Below are 20,703 nucleotides of genomic sequence, written 5' to 3' on the forward strand. Positions count from 1 at the left end.
AGAGATCGAGACCATCCTGGTCAACATGGTGAAACCCTGTCTCTATTAAAAATACAAAAATTTAGCTGGGCACAGTGGCACGTGCCCGTAATCCCAGCTACTCAGGAGGCTGAGGCAGGAGAATTACCTGAACCCAGGAGGCGGAGGTTGCTGTGAGCCGAGATCGCGCCATTGCACTCCAGCCTGGGTAACAAGAGCGAAACTCTGTCTCAAAAAAAAAAAGAATTGTTAGAGTTGAATCTAGCACTTGAAAGAAAGAAGCATGTTACCGAATATAGGTGAGGGGAACCAAGAAAGACAAACAAGCTATGAATTCACACTCTCTAATCTTGTTTGCTGCCACTGTTACTATTACTATTATTTGAGACAGAGAGTCCCGTTCTGTTACTCAGGCTAGAGGGCAGTGGTGGGGTGCATGGCTCACTTCGTCCTCTGCCTCCTGGAGTCCAGTGATCCCACCCCACCCTTTTGAGTAGCCAGGACTACAGGTATCTGCCACCACACCGGGCTAATTTTTGTGTTTTTAAAATTTGTATTTTTTTGCAGAGATGTGGTTTCACCATGTTGCCCAGGCTGGTCGTGAACTCCTGGGCTCACGCAGTCTTCCCTTACAAAGTACTGGGATTACAGGCATCAGCCACTGTGCCCAGCCCTATGTTGATATTTTTGAGGATTCTGTTGGCTATTACTGTGCTGGCTTAGGTTTCAGGAATAGAAAGAGTTTGTCCTTTCTTCAGGTTCTCATAAGCATTTATGTACCAGGCACTCCTAAGTGGAATATCTGTTTATGTTCCCCTTTCACAAAGCCTGCCAGGAAGCTCCGAGCTGATTTTAAAATTCAGTCACGGCAGTATATAGGATTTGATAGCATGGATTTTGCGTGTTAACCTCCCTTTTGACTCAGTTTTATTTCTTTCCCCGTATTTTAATGTTTAACTTTCGTTGTGATGTATGTTACTATACCAAAAGAACACCTTTGTAAGGTACCCAAAATGAACACAAACATTGAATAAGAAAGCAACATAAAGATGTGTAAGGTAAGAAAGCAACATAAAGGTATATACATTATGTATACCTTTCAATATTGAATGTTGAAAGATATACATAAATTACAGCCCTTTAAAACACCAGGAACCCTGGAAAATAGGACAGTATAGTGCAGTCCTTGGTATCTTGAGCTAAACCTGAAGTTGGAGACGTGCGATTTTGAGTCCCAACAGTGCAAACGAAACTTCCTTATTTTCTCCTTTTAAAAAACGTTTTCCTGGAGCACCGCTTGTGCTATATCATTTCACTTTTACTGGGTCATTAATTGCCTTTTTCATGCATTCAGCAAACATTCTTGAGCCCGTGCTCTGAGCCAGGCATTGTTAGGCCCTGGGACTACTGCATGGGGTGGATACATTCACCGAAACTGACATCATCTCAGCCTAGTGAAGCTTGTGCTCTAACAAGAGAGACTGACACAAAACCCGAATGCAGGTGAAAAGACGATGGAATTACCTGTTACCATCCGTGTTAAAATGGCAACAGAATGGGGCATTCATGTTATAAAAGGGTGGGTGACCCTGTTTGGTAGGAACATCAGGAAAGGGTCTCCAAGGAGAGGTATTAGGTAGCGTTCAAGCTAAGGCCCGAAGAATGAGAAGGGTTAAGCTGTGAGCAGTGGGGAGAAGAGAGGAGAGGAGACCATGGACACCAGAGGTGGCAGTGTGTTCAGAAGCACGGGGAGGAACGAGAGGGCTCTCCTTGTCCTGAGAACAGCAAAGTGGCCAGCGTGCCTGGGGTGGTGCAAGCACCCCAGGGAAGGGAAGGGAAGGGATGTGGCTAGCAAAGCCTGCAGAGGCCAGAACAGGCAGCCCTGCTCTCAGGAGCCTGTGCCCTGCGTCCTTTCTGAGATGGGCACGATCTTGACTCGTACCGTTCTTCGTAAGCATATTCAAGATTGGTGCGAGAATGAGGTACAAGGAGCACCCTGAGAGAAAGGCAGTGTGTGTGCCTGTGTGTGTGTGCGTTTGTGGGTGTGTACACTTGTGTGTGCATGTGAGTGGGTGGGCACACACAGCTCTGTGCACACGTGCATTTTTGTGGCCATCTCTGCACATGTGTATATGCATGTATATGGCATGCACGTGTGTGTGTATCGCAGGAGGAAGAGCAGGAGCCACGGGCAGTGTGACAGTGGGGAGACTGCTGACTTGAGAGCCCATCAGAATAAGGGGCAGTGTTGCTGGGCATGCTGCTTTCTGCATGTACAGGGCATAGCTCTGTTTTGCCTCACATCCTCCCTCCTGGACCGATCCCTTTCAGTTAGTATGGTAACTGTGAGTGACAGCATCACAGGAGGCAGCGCCAGACCCCCCAGCCTTATGAACATACTTCATAACACCATACAGTCTCATGAGAAAGCGAAGGTCATTTTCCACCTTAGCCCACCCCTTAATTGTTCCCTCATTGGCTCCGTGTCACTGTCAGAGATTTTTCAAATTCTGAGAAATGCTTTTGGGACTTCAGCATTTTGGAGTCTGGAGTCTGTTTTCAAGGGTTCTCTTAGCGCCATAGGACCCATTGCCTTCTTCCTTAACGGTTACAATCGAAAGCATCCTCCTCTTTTATCCATGCTCTCAGTTCTGCTGCCTCCTTCCTTCTGAGATTCCTTCTTCCTTGCTGGTCTTGGAAAAAGAAATGTTTAGCTTTATTTCCCTTGTTCTCCCTAGGTAGGGTGTGGTCCCCCTGTACCTCGTTTATTCACCATTTCAAGAAAAGGATTGGTGGAATTGCTACTTACAAAAATAAAACCAGGGAAAGCGGCTCACAGAATTTAATTTAGCTCAAACCCAACTCTTCTACTTATTAAAAAAATACAATTATTCATTCTGTAGCACTCCAGATTGCTTCAACGAATGAAAGGAAGGGGGCTCTAGGGAGAGGGGGGCTCTTGAGATTTTTGTTCCTTGACGGTCCTGTCTTTATGTAATTTGGGGAGCCTACTGGGGAATCCTAATTTTGGGAGACCGTGGATGTGCCTCATTGCATGAGAATAAACAGAGAGCAGTGTCTGGAACAAACGCTTGTCTTAAAAAAAAAAGTTGATGAAATGCCAGCAGATGTCAGTGTGCCCTTGCCATTTGACTTTTTTCCCCCCTTTTAACTTTTTTAAAACAACATTAATTATTTTCGGTAGTCAAAACAACACAGGTATATGCTGCTACAGTTATAAATTAAAAGATCACGAGGCCGCATTTTTTAGGTTTGGAGGAAGACCAGCGGGATGTATGTTCTAAGGTAAATCCTCTAAATTACCTGCGTAACATCATTTGTCTTTTCCCAGAAAAGTGGTTTCTAAATGCAATACCTAGTGTAACTTTTATTTTTTTTCTTTCTTCTTCTCTCCAAGCCATTGTTCGGTGCTAATCACAGCCTAGAATCCATTAGCTCCTGAGAACCTACTGGCTCTGCTAATTGATAACAGCTCTTCATTTTAAAGCTGGAGTTTGCGAAGGATGGTGGTGTGGGGTTCGCTGTGGCCTTGTGATTTGTCGTCTGAGTTGTGATGACAGCCTCTTGGAGTTTTCGTTGTTATCATGAGCACAAGAAACTGCGTGTTAATAGTTAGCTTCTCTGCGGACACTGGATTAAAAATGAGGGCATCTATACAGGGAAAAGATTAACTCAAAAGAATTAAAAACTACTCACTTTAAGCACGGCATGATTTGCCAGCATTTAGTGCAAAAGAAGTAGGGTAGTTTCTAGGCAGAGAATGATGTATCTAACAGGGCATATTTGAGGCTTTGCTTTATTTATTTCATAGTTCTGATTAAGTGGTACAGTATTTAAAAATGCAGAAGTATGCAGAGAAAACTAAACCTCTCTTCCTCTTGCCTTGCAGTTTATTAGAGGCAACGATTATTAAAGTTTCTCATCTTTCATAGACTTTTTATGCAGATGCGAACATTTACACAGACATTTACACCAACAAAAGACAGCATATGAGATGCGTAGTTCCACTGTTCTTTTTTAAAAAATGAAGAATATGTTTTAAGGATTATTTCATGTCTGTGTGTGTGTGTGCGCATGCACACACGTGTATTTTTTCTGCTCCATCTTTGTTAATAGATGTATAGTATTCCATTTCATGTATTTACTCTACGTTACTTACTTGGCTTCCTTTTGGTGGATATTTATGTTGCTTTTACTGTTGAAGTGCTACATGGTGTATCTCCAGCCACCCCCACTTCCCACGCTTGTCTATAGGTTAAATCCTTAGAGGTGAAATTGTTAGAGCAAAGGAAACACGCCTTTCATTTTGACAGACACTGCCAAACCTGTTGCTCTGGCTGGGCCGTTCCCTTACATGTTGGTGGATGAATGGGGTTTAGAATCAAAAGAAGCCATACGGTGATTCTGGTCCAGCTTGGCTACCATTAACTGTCATGAACTGCATCCCTGTTGGAAGGTGTCTTAGTCTATTGTTGCTGCCATGACGAAATACTTAAGCAGGGTGACACGTAAAGAACAGAAATTGTCTTTTCCTAGTTTTGAATGCTGGGACGTCCATGATCGAGATGTGGCTAGTTTAGTGTCTGATGAGGGATGCTCGCTCTGCCTCCAAGATGGTGCTTCGCAGCTGCATCCTCGTATGGTGGAAAGCAGAAGAGCCAAAGGGTCTGACTACTTTTCTACAACATTCGTGCAAGGTTTTAGTCTCTTCCATGTAGGTGGAGCCCTCATGGTCTACACAGTCCTTAAGAGTGTTGCACTGGAGATGAAGTTTCAGCGTGAATTTTGGTGGGGACACAAACGTTCTAACCACAGCAGAATGTTTTGCAGTTCTTGTCATTGCTGCTTTTTTGCTAACACTTACCATCTGCCAAGTCGTGTGTTAAGATCTTTAGTTCCACCGTCCTTTCTTCATCCTCATAAGAACCGTGTGAGATAGACCCCTTTCTCATCTTGTTTCAGAATGGGGTTGGGGGCTAAGCAAACTCAAGTGCTTTGCCTAGGATTGCATGGCGGATGGTCAGCTGGTTTCACACTCAGGGGTCTAGGCTTAGCCATTGAGCTGGGAAGCTATGGTGAGTTTTAAGCAGCGGAGAGCATATTGTTGACTCACAGTGAGTTTAATCTGAACCCGATTGCGCTGTCGCCCTTTTGGATGGCTTAGTCATCTGTCGTGCAGCGTGTCCTGTGCACTGTAAGATGTTCAACAGCATCTCTGTCCTCTACCTGCCAGATGTCAGTTGCACGCCTTTCACCCATCCATGACAACCGGAGACATCTCCAGATTCTGCCAAACATCCCTGGGGTGGAAGGTTGCACCACTAACTCGGACAAAGAGTAAATATGCTGTGGGCTTCCTTAGCATAACACCAGAGACATGCCTCTGACGACACACATAGTGGCTTATGTCAGGGCATCTTCCGTTCAGCCATCTCAGACAAAGGACACTCATTTAGTTCCTCCCCAAGGATGGAACAGATGGGCTGCCCCTTGCTGAAGATGCCATTCAAGGAAGAAACAAGATGGTGTTACTCAAGCCACTTTCATCCTCCATTCGATCGCAGTAATGCTGCCTACAACGAGTTTGTCTTTTAATGCGTAGTTTAGAAACGCGCTTGAAAAATTGCCTGGTAAAATAGACTTATAAAACATTATGTTCCCAACAACAGCCCAGCTTTTATGTTATACCACTTTTCTGTTCTTGTATTTTCCTTTGGTGCTCAGTATTGCTCTACATCAAAATGGCAAGGGCAAGGCATCACCCTCCCAGCCCCCTGCACGTGGCAGACATTAATAATCAATTCTTTCCCCCCTCATCAGCATCACCTTCTGAGAATCCTCAGTGCATCTCTCTAGGCATAGGCTGTCAACCAGTTGGAATGACTATGTGAAATGAAATGTATTTGCCTCCCCTATTACATGGTGCGTTTTTGGCTGAGAAGAAGGATGACACTTTCCAAAGAGGCACGCTTATAGTGAGGTATTAGCTTATTTTTCAGTTACTCTGAGAAAAGCACTTGATAGATGGGAAGAAATGTCTATTCTTAAAGCATTTGGAATTAAGATTCTATTTTGTAACAGTCATTGGGCACCTGAGGAATACTCCTCTTTCCTGAGGTGTTTTACATATGCCGTCTTCCTATGTATTGTTTTTCTGTAGTAACGTCTCTCTCCCCTCCACCACCAAAAATGAATCCCCTCTCTTCAAAGCCTGGTGAGGCAGCCACCTGGGGGTGAGAGAAAATGCTTTGTGTATGGTGGGGACGGAGACAATCCCCTCAGCAAAGAACATTGAGAAACTGCAGGACGTTCCTATGTCACTTCGCAGCACAGGGCGGGTGAAGGAGCTTTGGCGAGATGGGGACCGGAACCATCGGAGATTTCTAGAAGTAGCTACTGATTTATAAAGGCACAGAGGCCAGGCTGCTCTGGGAAGGCAACACATGTTTCAGAGTGGAAAATGCTTTCAGGTGGCACCATAGAACCATCCATGGTAGCATAATGCTTTGTTTTCATAGCTTTTTGCGGAGGGATGGAAAAACTCCCGTGGGATTGTTTGGTAAGTTGGTGATTTGCTTTAGTAACTTGATGACCCTATATGCAAATACCCATCACTTAGATAGTTTTTATCTCATATCCTGTTTCTGATACTAAGAAAACAGGGAAAAATAGTCTTGGAAAGAAAAGGTCCTGGGTCAGAGAGTGTCTGTCTCTTTCTTTCAGACCGGGGGGAATGTTTTTGTTTCTGCACTTTTAAATGATTTATTTAGTCTATGAAAGATAGGGACAAGTAAAACACGTCTCCTATTTGCTCTTCTAAGAAAGGAATTTTTAACTTAAATGGGAGGCACCAGTGTACTTCAAGGGCTAACTGAAACTGTATTCACAATTTTAAGAATAAATGTTTTTATCTGGGCAGAAGGCTCACAGCTTTTTAAAAATCAGATTCTCAAAGTGCTATATGGGACACAAGGAAAAGTAAGAGCCCACCGTTTTTAGAAAAGTAACTTTCAGAGTCTTCTACCATGACCCTAGTAGGCAGGGATGAAGCACACAGCCCAGCCACCTCACCGTTTTAACCTTCTGGTGGGAATCTGTGTGCTGGAGATGAGAGGAGACAGGGAGGCCGCAGAAGCTCGGTAATAATGGAGCATTGTGGTACAACTGTATGTGGGGGAGAGATACCTCTGATCTAGCAGTAGGAATATGTATTAATTTGAGTCACAGTTGCTGTATGTCTTGAAGTCCAATGATTTAGAAATCATCCAAAGGACTATAAATGGTTCTACTATAAGGACACATACACACGAATGTTCATTGCAGCACTGTTTACAATAGCAAAGGCCTGGAATCAACCCAAATGCCCATCGATGATAGACTGGACTGGGAAAATGTGGCACATATACACCATGGAATATTATGCAGCAATCAAAAATGATGAGTTCATGTCCTTTGTAGGGACATGGATGAATCTGGAGAACATCATTCTCAGCAAACTGACACAAGAACAGAAAATGAAATACCGCATATTCTCACTCATAGGTGGGTGAGGAAAAATGAGAACACATGGACACAGGGAAGGGAGTACTATGCACTGGGGTCTATTGGGGGGAATAGGGGAGGGACAGCAGGGTGGGGAGAGCTGAGGAGAGATAGCCTGGGGGGAAATGCCAAATGTGGGTGAAGGGGAGGAAGGCAGCAAAACACACTGCCATGTGTGCACCTATGCAACTATCTTGCGTGTTCTGCACATGTACCCCAAAACCTAAAATGCAATTAAAAAAAAAAGAAATCATCAGAAGAAAGTACAGGTAATGCTAAAGTGTTATCCTCCAAGGCCCGTAAACCCACAGCAGCGACTTTTACTCAAACATCGAATTGAGCCCCGGTTAGCAACTTTGATGATAGCATGACATCAGAAAGTCCTTCCTCAAAAGTCCAGTTGTACTTGTGCACGTGAGTTTTGGGGGGGGGAATATTCGCAACACTTCTGTGAAGTTCTTGGTGGCTCGACTTCTTGGCACAACATTTAATTATAGTCCTTAGTAAACTTCCGTAATCATTTATGTTGCGTTTTCAATAACACTTTCAGATTTTCAATTTTATTAACTCAGTGGAATACTACTCTTAACATCTATTGGTCATTTAAAGAAAAATAAAAGTCTGTAGAATGCATTTCAGTGTCCATAACACAAATGAAAAGACTTGCGTTTTTTGGTTCAGTTGTGGCTCATTGCGAGGGCTCCCTAGGTCTGTGTCCTGATGCGTAATTCGTTACTGCTGTAGGAAGTTAGGGAAGATGGGAGCAGAGGGCTCTTTTATGAGACCTCCATTCTACAGATAGCCCTATTTTGGGGGGGGGAGGGGTGACTGTAAAAATGGTATTTTCTAAACTTTTTCATATATACTTGCTTGTGAATATAGTGGAGCCATGCCTGTATTTATTTATCATTTTATTATTTATTTTTGGAGATGGCTTCTCACTCACCCTGTCACCCAGGCTGGAGTGCAGTGGTACAGTGTCAGCTCACTGCAGCCTCCGCCTCCTGGACTCAGGTGAGTCTCCTGCCTCAGCCTCCTGAGTAGCTGGGATTACAGGTGTGCGCTGCCACGCCCAACTAATTTCTGTATTTTTAGTGGAGACAAGGTTTCACCTTCTTGGCCAGGCTGGTCTCGGACCCCTGACCTCAGGAGACCTGCCGGTCTCAGCCTGCCAAAGTACTGTAATTACAGGTGTGAGTGACAGCACCCAGCCCCAAACTATATTTATGTGCACTGTGTACCTCATAGTCATATGTACTCAGTTCCAGAATATCACTATCAAATTTGTGATCTTTCAAAACGTCTTCATTGTCCAGTGCTTTTTGGGAGATGTTCACTAACTGTATATATTTATATATCTCTCTATATAGAGTTATATTTATAGTATGTTATATATACATATAGTTACATATATACGAATTAAGCATTTATGAGGAGCTTTTGTGACCTGTTATTAAGCCAAGCAAATAAAATTCATTGAAATGAAACTATTTGATTGCTTTAGAGCTTTTATTATTATTTTTTTTCTTGAACAATTTCTGCAGAAAAGCTGGGCAGAATTATTTACCACTTGGGCAGAATTTTTGGTTATCCTTCCTGTTTAAGGTCACACCCAGCCATCCTAATAGAGTTGAATGGCTTTGTGTTGAAATCGGCAGTGATGCTTTTGGACTCATGCCAAGTGGCGTCCTGGATTTTCTGTGCGTCAGTGTCTACATGTGGATTAGCACTGACATATTACACACCAGCCAGTGTCCTCCACTCTCTTCATGCATCCTGCTTTGCAAAAAAAAAATAAAAAGTAGAAAATAAAAGATGCTGAATCCCGCAGAAAGTTTCCACTCCCCAGACCGAACTGAGTGCATAGCGGGGAGAAGAGACCAGATGGCCAGTGGGTTGAAATCAGCCGAGAACCAGCTGGGACGCATGAGAGGGCATTGCCTCTTCCACTTCCCTGGAAGGCTGGTCAGGGTGAGTCCCACAGGTCTGAGCAGGACGAGAGGTGTCAATGTCATGACCTCTGCCTGGCTTTCTGGACCCTTAGATGAATTTGAGTTGGATTGTGATTTGGCACACAGTCTGAGGATAAGCTCTCAGTTTCCTGCTTTCCGGAAAAAAAAAAAAATAAATAACAGGCCAGCTTGACAGAAGGTTCGAGGGTAAAATGCTGATGAACAGGAAATAACCACATTTCCCTGCCTTAGCAGCAGCTTGGAGACCAAAGCTCTGTGAGGAGGACACATGATTTGGGTCGTTTTGAATGCTAAAGGCAGGATTTTCCCCCTCTCACGTAAAGCAAAACCTTTCATTGCCACTGAATAATTATGCATTTCTTAGACTGCCCGCTTCCGCAACAGTAATTCCTACCCTCCACTTGGACACTGAGTGTGTTCAGTTATTTTGAGGAAATCTACAAACCTTTCAGATTCACTCACCTCTAATAAATGTTTAAAATGTGCCTTTTATGGTGCCTTTTTCTGGTTAGCGTATTAGCTATCTATGGCTGCATGATAAATTAATGCAAAACATAACAATGAAAACACTATCATTTAGTATCTCATGAAGTTTCTCTAGGGCTCAGGAATCGGGGAGTGGCTGAGGTGGACGTTTCTGACGTGCGGTCTCTCCCGAGGTAGCAGCTGAGATGCTGATGGGGGCTGTGTCATCTGAAGGCTCAGCTGGGCCTGGAGGATGTCTCTAGGCTCACCTGTCTGTGGTTACTTGTCAGAAGCTTCAATTCCTTGCCTCATGTGACACTATAGAGATGTGCTTACAGCATGGCGGCTTTTGTCCTTTAGAGCAAGAGTTACAGAAACAGAGAGGAGAGTGTGTCCATGACTTTCTTTTCTTTGAGACAGTCTCGCTCTGTTGCCAGGCTGGAGTGCCGTAGTCTGATCTCGGCTCACTGCAACCTCTGCCTCCCTGCAACCTCTGCCTCCCAGGTTCAAGCGATTCTCCTGCCTCAGTCTCCCAAGTATCTGGGGCTACAGGTGTACACCACCACGCCCAGCTACTTTTTGTGTTTTTAGTAGAGACAGGGTTTCACTATGTTGGCCATGATGGTCTCGATCTCTTGACCTTGTGATCCACCCATGTCGGCCTCCCAGAGTGCTGGGGTTACACGCGTGAGCCACCGTGCCTGGTTTGATTGTCCATGACGTTTTTGCCATTGTTTCTCCTAATAACATGTGATCTCAGTGTGGTATATTTTTCACAATTCATGAATGCATGTCAGTATATTTTTATTAACTAAAGTCCATAGTTTATATTAATTTACTCTGTGTTGTAAGATTCTATATTTTTAATGTCTTATTGTAAAATACATATAAAATACATTTTACTGTCTTAACCATTTTTAAGTGTATGGTTCAGTAGTGTTGAATGCATTCATGTTGTGCAAACAGCAGTATCACCCATCTTCGGAACTCCTTTCATCCTGTGAAATTGAAGCTCTGTATCCATTAAAAAGTAACCCCCACTTTAGCAGGCCGAGGCAGGTGGATCACAAGGTCAAGAGATCAAGACCATCATGGCCAACATTGGGGAGTGGCTGAGGTGGATGTTTCTGACGTGGGGTCTCTCCCGAGGTTGCAGCTGAGATGCTAATGGGGGCTGTGTCATCTGAAGGCTCAGCTGGGCCTTCAGCGGGTGGATCACGAGGTCAAGAGATCGAGACCATCCTGGTCAACATGGTGAAACCCGTCTCTACTAAAAATACAAAAAATTAGCTGGGCACGGTGGCACGTGCCTGTAGTCCCAGCTACTCGGGAGGCTGAGGAAGGAGAATTGCCTGAACCCAGGAAGTTGGAGGTTGCGGTGAGCCGAGGTCGTGCCATTGCACTCCAGCCTGGATAACAAGAGTGAAACTCTGTCTCAAAAAAAAAAGTAACCCCTCATTCTTTCCTTCCCTAGTCCCTGACAACCAACATGCTACTTTCTGTTTTTGTGATTTTAACTACCCTTAAGTATCTCAAATAAGTGGAATCACACAGCGTATGTCTCTTTCTGACTGTTTTCTTTTGCTTGGCATCATGTCTTCAAGGTTTATCGGTGTTGAAGCAAGTGTGAGGCTGTGGAATTTATCTCCTTCCCTCCCTCCCTCCCTCCCTCCCTCCCTCCCTCCCTCCTTTCCCTCACTCCCTCCCATCCTTCTTTCCCTCCCTTCATCCCTCCCTCCCTCCTTCCCTCCCTCCCTCCATCCTTCCCCTCCCTCCCTCCCTCCCTTCTCTTCTTCCCTTCCTTCCTTCCTCCCTTCCTCCCTCCCTCCCTTCTTTCCCTCCCTCCCTTCTTTCCCTCCCTCTCTTCCTTCCTCCCTTCTTTACCTCCCTCCCTCCCTTCCTCCCTTCTCTCTCTCCCTTCCTTCCTCCCTTCCTTCTCTCCCTCCCTTCCTTCCTCCCTTCTCTCCCTCCCTTCCTTCCTCCCTTCTTTCCCTCCCTCCCTTCTTTCTTCCTTCCTTTCTTCCTTTCTTCCTTCTTTTCTCTCTTTTTTTTTTTTTTGGAGACAGTCTTACTCTGTTGCCCTGCTGGAGTGCTGTGGCACAATCTTGGTTCACTGCAACCTCCACCTCCTGGTTTCAAGTGATTCTCCTGCCTCAGCCTCCCGAATAGCTAGTATTACGGGTACCCATGACCACACCTGGCCAATTTTTGTATTTTTAGTAGAGAATGGCAGGCTGGTCTCAAACTCCTGACCTCAAGTGATCTGCCCACCTAGGCCTCCCAAAGTGCTGAGATTACAGGCATGGGCCATCACACCCAGCCCCTTTTTAAGGCTGAATGCTGTTCCGTTTTATGTATACACCACAGTTGGCATATCCATTCATTGGTCGAGGGGTACTTGGGTTGCTTGCATGTTTTAGCTGTTATGACAGCTTTATGGGTTTGGACAAATGCATAGTTACCCATCCACCATTAGACTATCATGCAGAATAGTTTTCCTGCCATAAAAATCTCCTGTGCTTCACTTATGCTTCCCTCCCTGCCCTCCCCTGCACATTCCTGGCAACCATTTCTTTTTCCCGTTTTGCCTTTTTCTAGAATGTCATATAGTCAGAATCACGCCGTATGCAGCCCCGGTAGGCTTTATGACCTAGTCTCAGAGTCAAACACTGTTATGTCTTCCTTATTCTGTTAGAAGCAATTTTAGCCTTTTCTCGTCGGGGGCCGTGGGGGGGGTGGGTAATTATGCTTCACTACTTAACAAGTTGGGGTGGTGGGGAGAGGAATCATCAAAGGGTTTTCAGACATGTTTTAAACCACCATAGTTAGGATGATAAGGCTAGAAGTTCCAGCGTTCACTGGACACCCACTCTGGGCTGGACACTGTTCTTAGTGTTTTATATGCATTATTCATTTAACACGCCAGTGCCATGCGGTCACTGTCATTGCCATTTCACAGATGAGGACACTGTGACTCCCTGAAGCCACATAACGTAACTCTTTAAGGGGCAGAGCCAGGATGCAAACTCAGGTCAGCCTAAAACCAAAATGCAAGTTTTGAAATTATATCAAACTGTTCCCTTTTAGTCTAGGGAGATGTCTTCATCTAAGGCTTAGATACAGGGGACAGGGTGTGACCAAATGCATCAGAAGATGTCAGTGCGGGATGATGCTGAACCTCTTCCGGTTGCCTCTCCAAAGGCATGCTTCGTTCTTCCTCACTGTGTTAGTTTCCATTGCTGCTGGAACAAACCACCACAAACTTAAAATGGTATAGATTTCCTGTTTTAAAGTCCTGTAGCTCAGAAGCCCAATGTGTTCTCACTGTGCAATCATCAGGGTGTCAGCAGAGCTGTCTTACCTTCTGGAGGCCCCAGGGGAGAATCTCTTTCCTTGCTTTTTCCAGCTTCCAGAGTCTGTCGGCATTCCTTCGCTTGTGGCCCCTCCTCCATCTTCAAAGCCAGCAATATGGCCCTCTCCAATCATCTCCACTGAGTCCCATTTCCCTGACTCTCTCCTGCTTCTAAGAATCTCTGTGATTATACTGGGCCCATGCAGATAGTACAGAGTCACCTCCCTATCTTGAGGTTAGCTGATTAGCAACCTCAGTCCATCTGCAAACTTAGTTTTCATATTTAATTTACAAGAATTTTACAGGTTTCCAGGAATAGGAGGTGGACATCTTTGGGAATGTTGATAAAAAAGTAACAAACTCTGGAAGATACTTCACTAGGTTTGTTCTGAGTGACCATGGCCTGGCAAATGGCCTGGGAGATAGTCTCCAGTGGTCCTGAGAAAGGGTGTCTGCGATGATCAGGTTATAGTTTGGTTTTTGTACAAACTAAAGTTTGTACAAAAGTTATAGGCAAAGACAAATCAGTACATGGAAAGTATACATGGGCTCAGCCCAGAAAGGCAGGACATCTTGAAGTGGGGTAGGTAGTCCGTGGATTACAGATCGTAGTTGGACTCTAAGATTTTTTGATTGACAGTGGATTGAAAGAGTTAAGTTTTGTCTGAAGACTTAAAGCCAGTAGAAAGGAATGCTTGAGTTAAGATAAATGGGCTTGTGAAAATTAATAAAACTTAGCCAGGCATGGTGGCGTGCACCTGTAGTCCCAGGTACTGCGGAGGCTCAGGCACGAGAATGGCTTGAACCCAGGAGGCAGAGGTTGCAGTGAGCCAAGATCGCATGACTGCACTCCAGCCTAGGTGACACAGCGAGACTCTGACTCAAAAAAGTAAGTAAAAATAAGGGGTTTTGGGGAAGCCAACATTCTTGTTATGTAGGTTAAGATTTCAGGTAGCAGGCTTCAGAGGGAATGGATGGTAGATGTCTTCTTGTCAGGCCTTAAAAGGTGTCAGTCTCCTAGCTAATCCCTGCTAGATCCGGAAAAGTCCTGGCTGCACTCACGGACATTCTCTGTAGATTCGGAATTTCCCCTACAAAAGACAGCTTTGCAGGGTCATTTCAAAATATATCAAAGAAGCATATTTTGGGATAAAATATTTTGATTTCCTTCAGAGTCTGCTGTCTGTCATGCTCTGCTGCATCAGAGTCAGGTTGGAATTTGGTATCTTACTGCCAAAGAGTCTGTTTTGTCAGCCTGATGATTTCTGTTGCAATGTTAACGCTGGTCGGCTGTAACTACGCTCAGAAAGGGAGGGGCCGTAAGGAGGTGTGTCTGACCTCCCTTTCCACCATGGCCAGCAATTTCATGTTTTAGGTTTCCATTGGCCCAGGGGGAGTCCATTCAGTCAGTTGAAGAGATACAGGATTTTGTTTTTGGTTTAGCGCCGTTCTTGCTCTTTTCCTAGGAAGCTGCTATGGAAGGATGACCCCAGGGGCTCCTCTACTCTTTCATTGTCCGTTGAGTTCGGCTTGTGGGGAGTTTTGGTGGGAGATTGGAGGGAGGAGGTTAAATGATGTCAGGGTATGTATCGTCCTGTGTCCTTCCTGAGTGGCAGAGAGGACCGGCCTCTGCTCTCTGTCACTCAGCAGCCACTTCCTTCCTTTCTTTCTGGGACCCCCTAACGTTCCCTTCCCCTCAACCATTTTGGCCTACAGGAAAATAATTTTGCTGCTACTAATTCTAGGTCGCTGCATATCCTGGGTGGCTTCCCTGTGCTCTGCCTACACCTTTGGAAATAGTACTTCTGTAAGTAAGATCTCCTTAAATAATCCTAATTTGAGGATGCCATCTGTTTCTTATTGAGACCTTGACTGATACAGCAACTAAGGATAGTCATATTTGAAGTTAAAAAAAAAAAAAAAAAGCATGTGTCTTGAATTAGGCTAAGCTGAATTTCTCAAAGCGTGGTCCTTAGCCCCTTAACAGAGATGTTGACGTGAACCCAGAATCCTAAGGGGCTATGCTGTTTTCAGAAGCCAAGTTAAATTTCCATATGAAAGCAAAGCCTTTTACCTTCTTAACCAGGATGGTCCTTAGGATGTAGAATGTTCTCTGAGTTCCTGTTGGTGTCTGTTACAGCAGGTGAGGAATTCAAGAACAATGCCCCCTCCGTACCCGCAAAATGTGACAGGCTATTGCCCTTGTCTTAGAAGAACTGATTTAGGTGATTTTTTTTTTTAAATAACAACAACTTAAGAAAAAAAAAATTCCAATAATTCCACAGGTGAGCTAATGAGCTAATTACAGAGAGTGGTTTCAAAATATTGGCATTCCACAAGTAAACAGCATCTGCCTTTGATTAAGGTGTGAAATTTTAAAAAGGTATGGAAAGATGGGTAGTATGTTCAGGTGGCTTGTTTTTTTATTTTTGTTTTTGATTGTGCATAAGTGATTATATAATGGCCTTACGTGTATTCTTCTGTGAGAACCAGAAAAACCAAATAACGCATACCAAGACCATGCAGTGGCATGAGGCATCAACTCTGAACTGCCTGTCTGGGCAGAGCCTGGTCCACTGTCTGCAGAGCTAGGGCCCTGTCATTGTTTTCTCATGTTTCTGCCCTGTTCGCTGTTTTATCTTTGGAATGGGAGTTCCCTCTGCGTACACATAGACCAAGTTTGTGAAATTTTGAACTGTTTGTCTCTGTGCTTTGTCAGTGGTTCTCACTGTTAACTGCTCGTTAGAATAGGGAAAGGAGCTTTAGAAAGTAGCCATGATTCCTGCCTGGGCTGTGGCCCCAGGGACTCTGAATCACCTGGGCAGCATCCAGGGTTCAGACCGATGGACCTAAAACAGGGCTTCTGAAATTTTAATGTGCGTGCAAAATACCCAAGACTTTTGTTAAAGTGCGGATGCTGATTCGGTAAGTCTAGGGTGGGGACCAGAGATTCTCAATTTGTGATAAACTTCCGAGCGATGCTACTGCGGCTACCTGAGGAACACATGTTCAGCAGTAAGGAGATAGAACGTTTGGGTGGCTGCAGACAGCTCTTTAGGGTGGGTGAATGTTAATGCTTGAGTGTTTGGTGATTTGAATCATGGCTCCAAGAGTTGAGAGTTCTCTAGAAAGTAGGAAATTTGTAGTCTCATTTGGGTGATCGAATTATAGACTCAGTGGGGTCTTCAATTGCAAAACACAGCCAGGCCTCTTCACATGCCATCATTGTCACATTAATGATGAGTCTATTGATCCATTCATGCATTCATTCATTTACCCATTCATTCATTCTTTTGTTCATTCATTCATTCACTGAATATGTATCGAATACCTGTCATATACCAGGCATCTTTTCGGTGCTGAGAATAGATCAATGACAAAGATAAACGAGGTTCTTGCCCTTGGCTATTCCAGTGAATGGACTAGAAATAGATTAACTCAAGTAAATAAATATGAACCAATAAAAGCCATACGGATGGTGATATGTACTATGGATGAAATCCAGCACACTGTTTCCTTAGGTGGAAGATGTGGCTGTAGAGTTTAATTTGCTATGTCTATGGTGTGCCCAATGGAAGTTTCTTGGAAGAAATGATGTTTTAGCTAAGACATGAAAAGACCCAGGGAAAGACCGTTCTAGGAAAACAGAAAAGCAGGGCAAAGACCCTGAGTGGGAAGGAGATTGATTTATCCGGGAACGGAGAAGGGATCAGTGTAGCCTTGGTGTCATGAGTGAGGAGATGCGTTGTGTGGAGAGGCAGGAAGGGAAAGTCTCATGCAGAGGATGAGGACTCTGAGTGCCTTGCTAAGCACCATAGGGAGCCGTCTGATGGTTTTATGCATGGAAGAGGAACGTTCTGATTTATGTGCTAAAATGATTACTTTGGCTGCTACGTGGCAGATGTGTTAGAGATGAAGATGTCAGAAGTGGACACAGGAAAACCTGTTAGTAAACTCAGAGTAACCCAAATGAATGATGATTATGCCTGATCCTAGAAAAGTGGCAATAGAAATGGATATAATTTCGTGATAACACTGACAGATCGAGGGATGAGGAAACTGGAGGAAGCATGGATGACTTCTAGCAAATGAGTAAATAGTAGTGATTTACTCACGCGGGGAGCGCAGCAGAAGATGTAATTTGTAGGGCATGACAAGACCCCAGAGCTCCATTTTATACAAGTCTGAGATGCCTGTTAAACTTGCAAGTGCAGCTTTACGAATAGAGTGTATACTCTACAAGTATAGAGCTTAGGGAAGAATTCACGTCTAACAATGGGATTTGGGGGGCCATTCCTATATTCATATTAAACATTATCTTATTAAATAAGTTTTCAAGGACCGAGAAAAGTAGATACCAAGGGAATAATATCGGGGTTTTGATGAAAGATTGGCCCAAGATGAGAGAGGCAACTTTGCCCCCTTCTTGCAACCCATCTTGGCTCTGGATGCTCAGATCTTAGACTCAAGGTAACCTTTGCAGAGATTTCAATAATAATTAGTATGTAAACTTTCAGTAAACATTATTTCCCAGACATGGAACATCTGGCCAAAGTCAATGTGATTTGAAATGACGTTGGCTTTATCTCGATGTCCCTCCCAGCGGGACTCATTGTGAGGAAACAGATATTACGTTGGGTGATTATGGAGGGTGGGGAAATTGGCTTGTTGGTTCCTTGGCCAGATGTCTAAGTCTATGGTAACGGAGTTAATAGATGCTGAGGAGGAAAGACACGTGCAGTTGGCGTCCTTTCAGCAAGGCCCGGCAAGGTTGCTGATGAAGGATGCCTGCTGCTGCAGTGGGGCTGAAGGTACATTCTTGGACCCAAGGAAGAAACACAGAGGACACATTATCATATGCAATGATTAGTTGGCTAATGAGCCTTGAGGGGCAGGGGGAAAATGGACTACAAAACAAATTAAATGAGTACCTGACATCCTAATGTTCTTTATAAACACAGGATGATGTCAGAGTGTGTGTGTGTGTGTGTGTGTGTGTGTGTGTGTGTGTGTTTCTTCATACAAGCCCACCTGGCTGTGTTAACCAACCCCACAGAAATACACAGAATGAGGCTGACTGACTCCCCCTTCCCGAGTGCTTCCTGGACAGGATACCGCGCAGGAGGAGGTGATTTGGCTTTCAGACAGATCCTTTCCCTGTGGTGGTTCTTGGTGGAGGATGAAAGATGAGATTTCTCTGAAAAGCTCATCCCTTTGAATTGTGTTCCCGAGGAAAGAGGCCAGATGCCACATGACCAGAGTTTTAGAAAACTACAGAATTTTGGGTGATGAGTGTGCAATGCCTGGCTGTCTTCCATCTGCAGCAAGGGCAGAGCAGCAGGGAATGGACAAGAGTACAGAGAAGAAAAGGAGGCAAGGGGTGAGGGATGACTTCCTTACAGACCAGATTGTTTCAGCCCCAAATGGAATAGTTCAGAGTGACTAAAATCAACTTTATATAGAGTAGGGGATGCTGGTCTAGCTACCATGACGGTGTCGCAGCCGCGCTCCCTGTGTCGGACTGACTACCTTCAGACTTGTTTTAAAGGTTTTTTATCCGTTGTCTAACTCCACACCAGTCAGAGAAGCTCGGAGGCTGTACCATGGCTGTGCCTATTTTATGCATGCAAAAACAAATGTTTAGAGAGAGAAAGTGATTTTCTTAGAGTTTCACAGACAGTACAACTCGGACTCTAGGATTGGAACTCAGGCAGCGACATGTCTACACGTTGGAGGCACATTTTGCTACACAATCAACCTAATACTCACTAAAAATGAAGAAGGCAATGCCCCATGGGAACAAAGGCCAGGGTGTTAAAATGGTTTTACTGTAAAATAAATACGGCCATTCGTGTTATGTTTAACATGTGCCCGGAATTTTACTGTAAAATCGCCATATCTGATTTGATTTAGTCTTTATAAAGCTCCATGGGTGGGTATTATGATCCTCATTCTACGTTTGCTGAAGCTGGCTCGGGAAGGATCCTTGGCCAGGGTCAGGCAGTTCAACTTGGCTGAGCTAGGATTTGAGTTGGGACCTTCGTCTCTATTACACATGCCCTTCAGCTGGTATTTGGTACTACTTAATTGTAAGTGAAGAGGCTCTGATATTTTTCTCCCAGGCTTAGAAGGAAACGTGGCATAGGCCCTCTGTGTCTTTTGAAGCTCACCCACGTTTTGGAAAGAGGGACGTAAGATACATACTTACGGTAATGTTTTCTTCTAGATATGCCTGATTTCTCTCCAATTGCCCGTGCTTCTGCACTACCTATAGTCTCAGGTGCTTATTTTCGCTTTCACAACCTTTCATAAAGACTGGGTACCAGAAACCTGCCAGATTGTGATTTCTGCTATTCTGCCACTGAAACGTCATTATGTAATGTTCCCGTTAATAATACTGGACACGCATTTCGGGATTAATGTATGTGCCTTCTCCAATGATGTATCCCGGAAAGGTTATTGTTAATAAAGGTAGCATTAAAACACCACAGATAACTCTGTCACCTTGCTTGGGCTTAATAAATTCCCTGCAGAAAATTTTTTTTTTGCAGCAAACTCTTAAAATTCAGCTCACTTTTCATATCCTGTGACCTTCATTGGCCCTTATCATTCGTTATATACGAGTGACCTTTCCAAAGTTGAGAAGGGTAGTTGCAACAGCTTTGGGGTATTAAAACCTGTAAGAGGCAGGTATGATTTCATTCATTCCTACTGATAATTAATTCATGTGCTTTAAAGACGTAGCATTATTCCTTTTATGATACAGTTGGTGGTGGTTTCACAAGGACATGGAATATAAATGGTTATCTTGGCTCAAGCAGGTTTCTGTCCCTTTTAGGCACTGAGCTCTATCTATAGCGGGACTTAAACTGGGACTTCCTTTAGAAGGAGCAATGTCAAGCTGTTGGAGACTTGATCATCGTTTTGATGATCATCCCTTTGCCATTTTGATGATCAACCCCTTACAACTTCTAAGAGCCTTTTTTTTTTTCTTTTTTTTTCCACTCTATCACCCAGGCTGGAGTTCAATGGTTCAATCTCGGCCAACTGCAACCTTCACTTCCTGGGTTCAAGCGATTCTCCTGCCTCAGCCTCCCAAGTAGCTGAAATTACAGGTGCCCACACCACCATGCCCAGCTGATTTTTATCTTTTTAGTCGAGATGGCGTTTCACCACATTGGTCAGGCTGGTCTCAAACTCCTGACCTCAGGTGATCTACCTGCCTTGGCCTCCCTTTTTAAAACATTTATTACATAATGGCTCACACCTATTATCCCAGCAGTTTGGAAGGCCGAGGTGGGTGGATCACTCGGTCAAGAGATCCAGACCATCCTGGTCAACATGGTGAAACCCCGTCTATACTAAAAATAC

General features: G+C 44.3%; 1 protein-coding gene across 1 annotated transcript in view; it reads left to right on the top strand.

Annotated features, from left to right (window-relative positions):
• The window catches only part of RBFOX1 (RNA binding fox-1 homolog 1), a 2,602,982-nt gene that overhangs the window by 832,286 nt on the left and 1,749,993 nt on the right, over positions 1-20,703 (top strand).

The sequence above is a fragment of the Callithrix jacchus genome, chromosome 12 (assembly GCF_049354715.1).
Source record: "Callithrix jacchus isolate 240 chromosome 12, calJac240_pri, whole genome shotgun sequence".
Lineage (NCBI taxonomy): Eukaryota > Metazoa > Chordata > Mammalia > Primates > Cebidae > Callithrix > Callithrix jacchus.